The sequence below is a fragment of the Tachypleus tridentatus genome, chromosome 2 (assembly GCF_004210375.1).
Source record: "Tachypleus tridentatus isolate NWPU-2018 chromosome 2, ASM421037v1, whole genome shotgun sequence".
NCBI lineage: Eukaryota > Metazoa > Arthropoda > Merostomata > Xiphosura > Limulidae > Tachypleus > Tachypleus tridentatus.
In genome coordinates, this window is record NC_134826.1 from 134,446,178 (window position 1) to 134,460,968 (window position 14,791).

The window sequence follows — 14,791 nt, forward strand, 5'->3', positions numbered from 1 at the left end:
GGAGTATTATAAGATAATCAAAATGGCTTGAGGTCAATCAGTTGCCATGAAGGAGTATTATAAGATAATCAAAATGACTCGAGGTTAATCAGTTGCCATGAAGGAGTATTATAAGATAATCAAAATGGCTGGAGGTTAATCAGTTGCCATGAAGGAGTATTATAAGATAATCAAAATGGCTGGAGGTTAATCAGTTGCCATGAAGGAGTATTATAAGATAATCAAAATGGCTGGAGGTTAATCAGTTGCCATGAAGGAGTATTATAAGATAATCAAAATGGCTGGAGGTTAATCAGTTGCCATGAAGGAGTATTATAAGATAATCAAAATGGCTGGAGGTTAATCAATTGCCAAGAAGGAGTATTATAAGATAATCAAAATGGCTGGAGGTTAATCAATTGCCAAGAAGGAGTATTATAAGATAATCAAAATGGCTGGAGGTTAATCAGTTGCCATGAAGGAGTATTATAAGATAATCAAAATGGCTGGAGGTTAATCAGTTGCCATGAAGGAGTATTATAAGATAATCAAAATGGCTGGAGGTTAATCAGTTGCCATGAAGGAGTATTATAAGATAATCAAAATGGCTGGAGGTTAATCAGTTGCCATGAAGGAGTATTATAAGATAATCAAAATGGCTGGAGGTTAATCAATTGCCAAGAAGGAGTATTATAAGATAATCAAAATGGCTGGAGGTTAATCAATTGCCAAGAAGGAGTATTATAAGATAATCAAAATGGCTGGAGGTTAATCAGTTGCCATGAAGGAGTATTATAAGATAATCAAAATGGCTGGAGGTTAATCAGTTGCCATGAAGGAGTATTATAAGATAATCAAAATGGCTCGAGGTTAATCAGTTGCCATGAAGAAGGAGTATTATAAGATAATCAAATGGCTTGAGGTTAATCAGTTGCCATGAAGAAGGAGTATTATAAGATAATCAAAATGGCTTGAGGTTAATCAGTTGCCATGAAGGAGTATTATAAGATAATCAAAATGGCTTGAGGTCAATCAGTTGCCATGAAGGAGTATTATAAGATAATCAAAATGGCTCGAGGTTAATCAGTTGCCATGAAGGAGTATTATAAGATAATCAAAATGGCTGGAGGTTAATCAGTTGCCATGAAGGAGTATTATAAGATAATCAAAATGGCTGGAGGTTAATCAGTTGCCATGAAGGAGTATTATAAGATAATCAAAATGGCTGGAGGTTAATCAGTTGCCATGAAGGAGTATTATAAGATAATCAAAATGGCTGGAGGTTAATCAGTTGCCATGAAGGAGTATTATAAGATAATCAAAATGGCTGGAGGTTAATCAATTGCCAAGAAGGAGTATTATAAGATAATCAAAATGGCTGGAGGTTAATCAATTGCCAAGAAGGAGTATTATAAGATAATCAAAATGGCTGGAGGTTAATCAGTTGCCATGAAGGAGTATTATAAGATAATCAAAATGGCTGGAGGTTAATCAGTTGCCATGAAGGAGTATTATAAGATAATCAAAATGGCTGGAGGTTAATCAATTGCCAAGAAGGAGTATTATAAGATAATCAAAATGGCTGGAGGTTAATCAATTGCCAAGAAGGAGTATTATAAGATAATCAAAATGGCTGGAGGTTAATCAGTTGCCATGAAGGAGTATTATAAGATAATCAAAATGGCTGGAGGTTAATCAATTGCCAAGAAGGAGTATTATAAGATAATCAAAATGGCTGGAGGTTAATCAATTGCCAAGAAGGAGTATTATAAGATAATCAAAATGGCTGGAGGTTAATCAGTTGCCATGAAGGAGTATTATAAGATAATCAAAATGGCTGGAGATTAATCAGTTGCCATGAAGGAGTATTATAAGATAATCAAAATGGCTCGAGGTTAATCAGTTGCCATGAAGAAGGAGTATTATAAGATAATCAAATGGCTTGAGGTTAATCAGTTGCCATGAAGAAGGAGTATTATAAGATAATCAAAATGGCTTGAGGTTAATCAGTTGCCATGAAGGAGTATTATAAGATAATCAAAATGGCTTGAGGTCAATCAGTTGCCATGAAGGAGTATTATAAGATAATCAAAATGACTCGAGGTTAATCAGTTGCCATGAAGGAGTATTATAAGATAATCAAAATGGCTGGAGGTTAATCAGTTGCCATGAAGGAGTATTATAAGATAATCAAAATGGCTGGAGGTTAATCAGTTGCCATGAAGGAGTATTATAAGATAATCAAAATGGCTGGAGGTTAATCAGTTGCCATGAAGGAGTATTATAAGATAATCAAAATGGCTGGAGGTTAATCAGTTGCCATGAAGGAGTATTATAAGATAATCAAAATGGCTGGAGGTTAATCAATTGCCAAGAAGGAGTATTATAAGATAATCAAAATGGCTGGAGGTTAATCAATTGCCAAGAAGGAGTATTATAAGATAATCAAAATGGCTGGAGGTTAATCAGTTGCCATGAAGGAGTATTATAAGATAATCAAAATGGCTGGAGGTTAATCAGTTGCCATGAAGGAGTATTATAAGATAATCAAAATGGCTGGAGGTTAATCAGTTGCCATGAAGGAGTATTATAAGATAATCAAAATGGCTGGAGGTTAATCAATTGCCAAGAAGGAGTATTATAAGATAATCAAAATGGCTGGAGGTTAATCAGTTGCCATGAAGGAGTATTATAAGATAATCAAAATGGCTGGAGGTTAATCAGTTGCCATGAAGGAGTATTATAAGATAATCAAAATAGCTGAATGTTAATCAATTGCCAAGAAGGAGTATTATAAGATAATCAAAATGGCTGGAGGTTAATCAATTGCCAAGAAGGAGTATTATAAGATAATCAAAATGGCTGGAGGTTAATCAGTTGCCATGAAGGAGTATTATAAGATAATCAAAATGGCTGGAGATTAATCAGTTGCCATGAAGGAGTATTATAAGATAATCAAAATGGCTCGAGGTTAATCAGTTTCCATGAAGAAGGAGTATTATAAGATAATCAAATGGCTTGAGGTTAATCAGTTGCCATGAAGAAGGAGTATTATAAGATAATCAAAATAGCTGGAGGTTAATCAGTTGCCATGAAGGAGTATTATAAGATAATCAAAATGGCTTGAGGTCAATCAGTTGCCATGAAGGAGTATTATAAGATAATCAAAATGACTCGAGGTTAATCAGTTGCCATGAAGGAGTATTATAAGATAATCAAAATGGCTGGAGGTTAATCAGTTGCCATGAAGGAGTATTATAAGATAATCAAAATGGCTGGAGGTTAATCAGTTGCCATGAAGGAGTATTATAAGATAATCAAAATGGCTGAATGTTAATCAATTGCCATGAAGGAGTATTATAAGATAATCAAAATGGCTGGAGGTTAATCAGTTGCCATGAAGGAGTATTATAAGATAATCAAAATGGCTTGAGGTTAATCAATTGCCATGAAGGAGTATTATAAGATAATCAAAATGGCTGGAGGTTAATCAGTTGCCATGAAGGAGTATTATAAGATAATCAAAATGGCTTGAGGTTAATCAATTGCCATGAAGGAGTATTATAAGATAATCAAAATGGCTGGAGGTTAATCAGTTGCCATGAAGGAGTATTATAAGATAATCAAAATGGCTGGAGGTTAATCAGTTGCCATGAAGGAGTATTATAAGATAATCAAAATGGCTGGAGGTTAATCAGTTGCCATGAAGGAGTATTATAAGATAATCAAAATGGCTGGAGGTTAATCAGTTGCCATGAAGGAGTATTATAAGATAATCAAAATGGCTGGAGGTTAATCAATTGCCAAGAAGGAGTATTATAAGATAATCAAAATGGCTGGAGGTTAATCAATTGCCAAGAAGGAGTATTATAAGATAATCAAAATGGCTGGAGGTTAATCAGTTGCCATGAAGGAGTATTATAAGATAATCAAAATGGCTGGAGGTTAATCAGTTGCCATGAAGGAGTATTATAAGATAATCAAAATGGCTGGAGGTTAATCAATTGCCAAGAAGGAGTATTATAAGATAATCAAAATGGCTGGAGGTTAATCAATTGCCAAGAAGGAGTATTATAAGATAATCAAAATGGCTTGAGGTTAATCAGTTGCCATGAAGGAGTATTATAAGATAATCATAATGGCTTGAGGTCAATCAGTTGCCATGAAGGAGTATTATAAGATAATCAAAATGACTCGAGGTTAATCAGTTGCCATGAAGGAGTATTATAAGATAATCAAAATGGCTGGAGGTTAATCAGTTGCCATGAAGGAGTATTATAAGATAATCAAAATTTGCTGGAGGTTAATCAGTTGCCATGAAGGAGTATTATAAGATAATCAAAATGGCTGGAGGTTAATCAGTTGCCATGAAGGAGTATTATAAGATAATCAAAATGGCTGGAGGTTAATCAGTTGCCATGAAGGAGTATTATAAGATAATCAAAATGGCTGGAGGTTAATCAATTGCCAAGAAGGAGTATTATAAGATAATCAAAATGGCTGGAGGTTAATCAGTTGCCATGAAGGAGTATTATAAGATAATCAAAATGGCTGGAGGTTAATCAGTTGCCATGAAGGAGTATTATAAGATAATCAAAATAGCTGAATGTTAATCAATTGCCAAGAAGGAGTATTATAAGATAATCAAAATGGCTGGAGGTTAATCAATTGCCAAGAAGGAGTATTATAAAATAATCAAAATGGCTGGAGGTTAATCAGTTGCCATGAAGGAGTATTATAAGATAATCAAAATGGCTGGAGATTAATCAGTTGCCATGAAGGAGTATTATAAGATAATCAAAATGGCTCGAGGTTAATCAGTTGCCATGAAGAAGGAGTATTATAAGATAATCAAATGGCTTGAGGTTAATCAGTTGCCATGAAGAAGGAGTATTATAAGATAATCAAAATGGCTTGAGGTTAATCAGTTGCCATGAAGGAGTATTATAAGATAATCAAAATGGCTTGAGGTTAATCAGTTGCCATGAAGGAGTATTATAAGATAATCAAAATGACTCGAGGTTAATCAGTTGCCATGAAGGAGTATTATAAGATAATCAAAATGGCTGGAGGTTAATCAGTTGCCATGAAGGAGTATTATAAGATAATCAAAATGGCTGGAGGTTAATCAGTTGCCATGAAGGAGTATTATAAGATAATCAAAATGGCTGAATGTTAATCAATTGCCATGAAGGAGTATTATAAGATAATCAAAATGGCTGGAGGTTAATCAGTTGCCATGAAGGAGTATTATAAGATAATCAAAATGGCTTGAGGTTAATCAATTGCCATGAAGGAGTATTATAAGATAATCAAAATGGCTGGAGGTTAATCAGTTGCCATGAAGGAGTATTATAAGATAATCAAAATGGCTTGAGGTTAATCAGTTGCCATGAAGGAGTATTATAAGATAATCAAAATGGCTGGAGGTTAATCAGTTGCCATGAAGGAGTATTATAAGATAATCAAAATGGCTTGAGGTTAATCAGTTGCCATGAAGGAGTATTATAAGATAATCAAATGGCTTGAGGTTAATCAGTTGCCATGAAGAAGGAGTATTATAAGATAATCAAAATGGCTTGAGGTTAATCAGTTGCCATGAAGGAGTATTATAAGATAATCAAAATGGCTGGAGGTTAATCAGTTGCCATGAAGGAGTATTATAAGATAATCAAAATGGCTGGAGGTTAATCAATTGCCAAGAAGGAGTATTATAAGATAATCAAAATGGCTGGAGGTTAATCAATTGCCAAGAAGGAGTATTATAAGATAATCAAAATGGCTGGAGGTTAATCAGTTGCCATGAAGGAGTATTATAAGATAATCAAAATGGCTGGAGGTTAATCAGTTGCCATGAAGGAGTATTATAAGATAATCAAAATGGCTGGAGGTTAATCAATTGCCAAGAAGGAGTATTATAAGATAATCAAAATGGCTGGAGGTTAATCAATTGCCAAGAAGGAGTATTATAAGATAATCAAAATGGCTGGAGGTTAATCAGTTGCCATGAAGGAGTATTATAAGATAATCAAAATGGCTGGAGGTTAATCAGTTGCCATGAAGGAGTATTATAAGATAATCAAAATGGCTGGAGGTTAATCAGTTGCCATGAAGGAGTATTATAAGATAATCAAAATGGCTGGAGGTTAATCAATTGCCTAGAAGGAGTATTATAAGATAATCAAAATGGCTGGAGGTTAATCAGTTGCCATGAAGGAGTATTATAAGATAATCAAAATGGCTGGAGGTTAATCAGTTGCCATGAAGGAGTATTATAAGATAATCAAAATGGCTGAATGTTAATCAATTGCCAAGAAGGAGTATTATAAGATAATCAAAATGGCTGGAGGTTAATCAATTGCCAAGAAGGAGTATTATAAGATAATCAAAATGGCTGGAGGTTAATCAGTTGCCATGAAGGAGTATTATAAGATAATCAAAATGGCTGGAGATTAATCAGTTGCCATGAAGGAGTATTATAAGATAATCAAAATGGCTCGAGGTTAATCAGTTGCCATGAAGAAGGAGTATTATAAGATAATCAAATGGCTTGAGGTTAATCAGTTGCCATGAAGAAGGAGTATTATAAGATAATCAAAATGGCTTGAGGTTAATCAGTTTCCATGAAGGAGTATTATAAGATAATCAAAATGGCTTGAGGTCAATCAGTTGCCATGAAGGAGTATTATAAGATAATCAAAATGACTCGAGGTTAATCAGTTGCCATGAAGGAGTATTATAAGATAATCAAAATGGCTGAGGTTAATCAGTTGCCATGAAGGAGTATTATAAGATAATCAAAATGGCTGGAGGTTAATCAGTTGCCATGAAGGAGTATTATAAGATAATCAAAATGGCTGGAGGTTAATCAGTTGCCATGAAGGAGTATTATAAGATAATCAAAATGGCTGGAGGTTAATCAGTTGCCATGAAGGAGTATTATAAGATAATCAAAATGGCTGGAGGTTAATCAATTGCCAAGAAGGAGTATTATAAGATAATCAAAATGGCTGGAGGTTAATCAATTGCCAAGAAGGAGTATTATAAGATAATCAAAATGGCTGGAGGTTAATCAGTTGCCATGAAGGAGTATTATAAGATAATCAAAATGGCTGGAGGTTAATCAGTTGCCATGAAGGAGTATTATAAGATAATCAAAATGGCTGGAGGTTAATCAGTTGCCATGAAGGAGTATTATAAGATAATCAAAATGGCTGGAGGTTAATCAATTGCCAAGAAGGAGTATTATAAGATAATCAAAATGGCTGGAGGTTAATCAGTTGCCATGAAGGAGTATTATAAGATAATCAAAATGGCTGGAGGTTAATCAGTTGCCATGAAGGAGTATTATAAGATAATCAAAATAGCTGAATGTTAATCAATTGCCAAGAAGGAGTATTATAAGATAATCAAAATGGCTGGAGGTTAATCAATTGCCAAGAAGGAGTATTATAAGATAATCAAAATGGCTGGAGGTTAATCAGTTGCCATGAAGGAGTATTATAAGATAATCAAAATGGCTGGAGATTAATCAGTTGCCATGAAGGAGTATTATAAGATAATCAAAATGGCTCGAGGTTAATCAGTTTCCATGAAGAAGGAGTATTATAAGATAATCAAATGGCTTGAGGTTAATCAGTTGCCATGAAGAAGGAGTATTATAAGATAATCAAAATGGCTTGAGGTTAATCAGTTGCCATGAAGGAGTATTATAAGATAATCAAAATGGCTTGAGGTTAATCAGTTGCCATGAAGGAGTATTATAAGATAATCAAAATGGCTCGAGGTTAATCAGTTGCCATGAAGGAGTATTATAAGATAATCAAAATGGCTGGAGGTTAATCAGTTGCCATGAAGGAGTATTATAAGATAATCAAAATGGCTGGAGGTTAATCAGTTGCCATGAAGGAGTATTATAAGATAATCAAAATGGCTGAATGTTAATCAATTGCCATGAAGGAGTATTATAAGATAATCAAAATGGCTGGAGGTTAATCAGTTGCCATGAAGGAGTATTATAAGATAATCAAAATGGCTTGAGGTTAATCAATTGCCATGAAGGAGTATTATAAGATAATCAAAATGGCTGGAGGTTAATCAGTTGCCATGAAGGAGTATTATAAGATAATCAAAATGGCTGGAGGTTAATCAATTGCCATGAAGGAGTATTATAAGATAATCAAAATGGCTGGAGGTTAATCAGTTGCCATGAAGGAGTATTATAAGATAATCAAAATGGCTGGAGGTTAATCAGTTGCCATGAAGGAGTATTATAAGATAATCAAAATGGCTGGAGGTTAATCAGTTGCCATGAAGGAGTATTATAAGATAATCAAAATGGCTGGAGGTTAATCAGTTGCCATGAAGGAGTATTATAAGATAATCAAAATGGCTGGAGGTTAATCAATTGCCAAGAAGGAGTATTATAAGATAATCAAAATGGCTGGAGGTTAATCAGTTGCCATGAAGGAGTATTATAAGATAATCAAAATGGCTGGAGGTTAATCAGTTGCCATGAAGGAGTATTATAAGATAATCAAAATAGCTGAATGTTAATCAATTGCCAAGAAGGAGTATTATAAGATAATCAAAATGGCTGGAGGTTAATCAATTGCCAAGAAGGAGTATTATAAGATAATCAAAATGGCTGGAGGTTAATCAGTTGCCATGAAGGAGTATTATAAGATAATCAAAATGGCTGGAGATTAATCAGTTGCCATGAAGGAGTATTATAAGATAATCAAAATGGCTCGAGGTTAATCAGTTGCCATGAAGAAGGAGTATTATAAGATAATCAAATGGCTTGAGGTTAATCAGTTGCCATGAAGAAGGAGTATTATAAGATAATCAAAATGGCTTGAGGTTAATCAGTTGCCATGAAGGAGTATTATAAGATAATCAAAATGGCTTGAGGTCAATCAGTTGCCATGAAGGAGTATTATAAGATAATCAAAATGACTCGAGGTTAATCAGTTGCCATGAAGGAGTATTATAAGATAATCAAAATGGCTGGAGGTTAATCAGTTGCCATGAAGGAGTATTATAAGATAATCAAAATGGCTGGAGGTTAATCAGTTGCCATGAAGGAGTATTATAAGATAATCAAAATGGCTGGAGGTTAATCAGTTGCCATGAAGGAGTATTATAAGATAATCAAAATGGCTGGAGGTTAATCAGTTGCCATGAAGGAGTATTATAAGATAATCAAAATGGCTGGAGGTTAATCAATTGCCAAGAAGGAGTATTATAAGATAATCAAAATGGCTGGAGGTTAATCAGTTGCCATGAAGGAGTATTATAAGATAATCAAAATGGCTGGAGGTTAATCAGTTGCCATGAAGGAGTATTATAAGATAATCAAAATAGCTGAATGTTAATCAATTGCCAAGAAGGAGTATTATAAGATAATCAAAATGGCTGGAGGTTAATCAATTGCCAAGAAGGAGTATTATAAGATAATCAAAATGGCTGGAGGTTAATCAGTTGCCATGAAGGAGTATTATAAGATAATCAAAATGGCTGGAGATTAATCAGTTGCCATGAAGGAGTATTATAAGATAATCAAAATGGCTCGAGGTTAATCAGTTGCCATGAAGAAGGAGTATTATAAGATAATCAAATGGCTTGAGGTTAATCAGTTGCCATGAAGAAGGAGTATTATAAGATAATCAAAATGGCTTGAGGTTAATCAGTTGCCATGAAGGAGTATTATAAGATAATCAAAATGGCTTGAGGTCAATCAGTTGCCATGAAGGAGTATTATAAGATAATCAAAATGACTCGAGGTTAATCAGTTGCCATGAAGGAGTATTATAAGATAATCAAAATGGCTGGAGGTTAATCAGTTGCCATGAAGGAGTATTATAAGATAATCAAAATGGCTGGAGGTTAATCAGTTGCCATGAAGGAGTATTATAAGATAATCAAAATGGCTGAATGTTAATCAATTGCCATGAAGGAGTATTATAAGATAATCAAAATGGCTGGAGGTTAATCAGTTGCCATGAAGGAGTATTATAAGATAATCAAAATGGCTTGAGGTTAATCAATTGCCATGAAGGAGTATTATAAGATAATCAAAATGGCTGGAGGTTAATCAGTTGCCATGAAGGAGTATTATAAGATAATCAAAATGGCTTGAGGTTAATCAATTGCCATGAAGGAGTATTATAAGATAATCAAAATGGCTGGAGGTTAATCAGTTGCCATGAAGGAGTATTATAAGATAATCAAAATGGCTGGAGGTTAATCAGTTGCCATGAGGGAGTATTATAAGATAATCAAAATGGCTCGAGGTTAATCAGTTGCCATGAAGAAGGAGTATTATAAGATAATCAAATGGCTTGAGGTTAATCAGTTGCCATGAAGAAGGAGTATTATAAAATAATCAAAATGGCTTGAGGTTAATCAGTTGCCATGAAGGAGTATTATAAGATAATCAAAATGGCTTGAGGTCAATCAGTTGCCATGAAGGAGTATTATAAGATAATCAAAATGGCTCGAGGTTAATCAGTTGCCATGAAGGAGTATTATAAGATAATCAAAATGGCTTGAGGTTAATCAGTTGCCATGAAGGAGTATTATAAGATAATCAAAATGGCTTGAGGTTAATCAGTTGCCATGAAGGAGTATTATAAGATAATCAAATGGCTTGAGGTTAATCAGTTGCCATGAAGAAGGAGTATTATAAGATAATCAAAATGGCTTGAGGTTAATCAGTTGCCATGAAGGAGTATTATAAGATAATCAAAATGGCTTGAGGTCAATCAGTTGCCATGAAGGAGTATTATAAGATAATCAAAATGGCTCGAGGTTAATCAGTTGCCATGAAGGAGTATTATAAGATAATCAAAATGGCTGGAGGTTAATCAGTTGCCATGAAGGAGTATTATAAGATAATCAAATGGCTTGAGGTTAATCAATTGCCATGAAGGAGTATTATAAAATAATCAAAATGGCTCGAGGTTAATCAGTTGCCATGAAGGAGTATTATAAGATAATCAAAATGGCTTGAGGTTAATCAGTTGCCATGAAGGAGTATTATAAGATAAGCAAAATGGCTTGAGGTTAATCAGTTGCCATGAAGGAGTATTATAAGATAATCAAATGGCTTGAGGTTAATCAGTTGCCATGAAGAAGGAGTATTATAAGATAATCAAAATGGCTTGAGGTTAATCAGTTGCCATGAAGGAGTATTATAAGATAATCAAAATGGCTTGAGGTCAATCAGTTGCCATGAAGGAGTATTATAAGATAATCAAAATGGCTCGAGGTTAATCAGTTGCCATGAAGGAGTATTATAAGATAATCAAAATGGCTTGAGGTTAATCAGTTGCCATGAAGGAGTATTATAAGATAATCAAAATGGCTTGAGGTTAATCAGTTGCCATGAAGGAGTATTATAAGATAATCAAATGGCTTGAGGTTAATCAGTTGCCATGAAGGAGTATTATAAGATAATCAAAATGGCTTGAGGTTAATCAGTTGCCATGAAGGAGTATTATAAGATAATCAAATGGCTTGAGGTTAATCAGTTGCCATGAAGGAGTATTATAAGATAATCAAAATGGCTCGAGGTTAATCAGTTGCCATGAAGGAGTATTATAAGATAATAAGAAAGAAAAACAACAGTAGAAACGAAGCAGTTAAAAACGTTTGAAAGATTTGAGAACTTAGATAAATCCAGACATATTTTGAACGTTTATAGTCAGAACTCATCTTGTAAGAATGTTTAGAATAAAAAAAACAACAGAATTTCCAGATGCGATTTTGTACAAACAGAATATTTTTTACCCTATATTTTAGTAACAGGAAATTATAAGAGTTACAGTTACATACGAGTACACGATTTTCGCTTTTCTTCCCTTTTGTTTTAGGCTTGCCGCAGTAGTAGTATTTTCCTTTCGTGCCGCAGTAAAGTACACGTGAGGTCATGGCCTTCGCTAACCAATGACCTCGCGGGAAAATTTCTGTTGTGACTCACACAGATACAATACCACGTGGTGAGCATGATAAGTATTATCACTGTAGGATACTTCGGTACTTTTCTGTGTACCTTCTTATATCACTAATGTTTATACTCCGCCCAACTGTTCAGAGATCTATTTACAAAGTCACGATTGACTGAGGCCACCTTTAAGATGTTTCATTAATTTCCATGTACTATTCCTTCTTAAACTTGAAAATAAAACAGCATCGCAAGTCTTATGTTTACGTACCATTTTCTAAGACTAAATATTCCACGGCACTGATATTTCGTGCGTTGCTGTGTTTTAATAGAAGTCACAATTAATTTAGACAAAGCTATGTATGTGTGTGATACTGTGGCATCTCTGTAAAACTAACGACATTATTATACTGAGTTAACTAGTCAAATTTAACATTTTAGGTTTGGTTTAATTATCTACGTATATTGTGCAGCTTTTTGCAGACAAAAAAAAAGGAAAAAAATGGAACGCTGGCTTTATTTTTGTAGTATGTTTTGGTACCCAGAGAGTTTGTTTGTTTCTAATTTAATGCAATGCTATTTAAGCGTTATCATAATTTAGCAGTGAAAGACTAGAAGAAAGGCAACTAGTCATCACTACACACCGTCACCTCTTGTTCTACACTTTTACCAAAGTATAATAGGAGTGACCTCCCCCACGATTGAAAGAGCAAGCATGTTTAGTAGGAGGAGGATTCGAACCCGCGACCCGCAGGTTGCGAGTCGAGCGGAGAGATATACCGTCTTCTATAATAATCAGTCTTCAAAACTAAAATTTGAGGTTCGATTCCCAGCGGTGGACAAAGTGCAGAAAACCCATTATGTACCTTTGCACGAAAGAAATATCTTTAAAGCAAGTGGTCAAGGTTCCACTTTAGATCATTAAACAGGTGTGGTTTTTACACACGTGATTTATAATTGTCTCAAGTTGTGTGGCAAGTGAATAGAAGATAAGGTAGCGAGCGATGTATTGTCTCGTGACTTGTTCAGATTCTGCGCGTGTGAGCCTTAACAAGAGTCACGTAGCGTACATCAATGAACCGTGACCACAACACAACATTTGAACAGAATCCGGACCAAACACACCCACACCTATAGTTTACTTGTCTGAATGAATGGTATTTCGTATTTTTGTGAGGTCTTGATACATTTTCACTCGTAATGTCGAGAGTCATTCGGGGTTCTGACTTTTTGTTAATATTTATACTGTAGTGTGGTATGTTAACATTAAATATTTTTGTTCCTTCAAACTCCTTTCGTTAATAAAAAAAAAATCGTTTGTTTTCGTTCTAAGTCAAAGCTAAGCTATAGAATATCTTCGCTGTATCCACCAAAGATGTCAAACCCTTATATAATTCCTGAAGCTTGTTGTTGGACCACTTGTGGAGGACAAAAATTAATCACGTGGTTTTCATTTTATTCTCACACTTTTGGAAACGAAAATGTTGGATTTTACAAAAATAGTTTCATGGAAATATGACAGTAGTTTCAATAAGAATCATGTATTATAGTTTCTGAAGAAAAATGAAATATATACACGTGCGTATCTTTTACAATTTGGTTTTATGTGTTCTCTGTTTAAGTATTAAACTTTCAAATCGCATGAGCATTAAAAGAGTGATAAGAGTTATCATCATTCCTGTAAGGTATCTTCCCATTTATTTAGGTTCATTTCAGACATCGTCCCCAACCCATTCAACTGTTAAACTAGAGGACAGACAGGTTGTCAGTAGCACCCATCTCAACTTCTTCGGCTGCTCTATTGACAGTCGCTCTTTTATCTCACTCGTGACTTGAAATTACGGATCGGAGCGACAATGGAATGCGAACGCTCGAACCTCGACTTCACTGGGCCACGCCCGGCCATTCTAGTTTTTACGTTATACGGTGTATTATTGCTTTTTTTTTTAAGTATCTGAAATAAATAAAGGAACGATTTAAAATATTAATAGTGGTTATTAAGTTATTTTAGGGCCCGGTATGGGCAGGTGGTTAAGGCAATCGACTCGTAATCCGAGGGTCACGGGTTCTAGTCCCCATCACACCAAACGTGCTCGTCCTTCCAGCCGTGAGGGCGTTATTATGTTACGGTCAATCCCACTATTCGTTGGTAAAAGTGTAGTTCAAGAGTTGACGGTGGGTGGTGATAACTAGCTGTCTCTCCTCTAGTCTTACACTGCTAAATTAGGGTCAGTTAGCGTGGATGGTGATAACTATCCGCCTTTCCTCTAGTCTTACACCGCTAAATTTGGGACAGCTAGCGCAGATGGCCCTCGTGTAGCTTTGCGCGAAAGTTAAACCGTTATTTTATGTAATACCAAAAGAAAAACAAATAGTTCGGATACTAGTACTCCTCCAGCGCACACGGTACAGATAATCCATTGTGTAATTTTGCTGCTAAAACAAATAAAAACTTTACAAAAGTTGATGCGGTTACGATTTGTTTTATTCGTTTTTTATTCTGATTTCAGTTTAAACTGTTTTTCATTCTTTTTAAGATATTTAGGTTGGATAAAAAAACAGTATATGCGTATCAGAAGTGCACGTCGGTAGTAAATTAATAGCAGTTACAATTGTCATTATTTTATAAAGTTATTACCGATTTAACGGTTACAAAGTGATACACGTAATCACTAGAAACCACCATATTTTCCTCTCGCTCTCGACCTATGAGTAATTCTTATTAAAATGTCATCTACATGGACTAAATTGTAAGCATGTTTTTATGGTTTTTATTGGGAAATACATTCCGAACAGACAATCCTTCTTTTCCACAAACGTTACACACTCGTCATGAAATTATGAACATACTTTGTTTACGTCAGA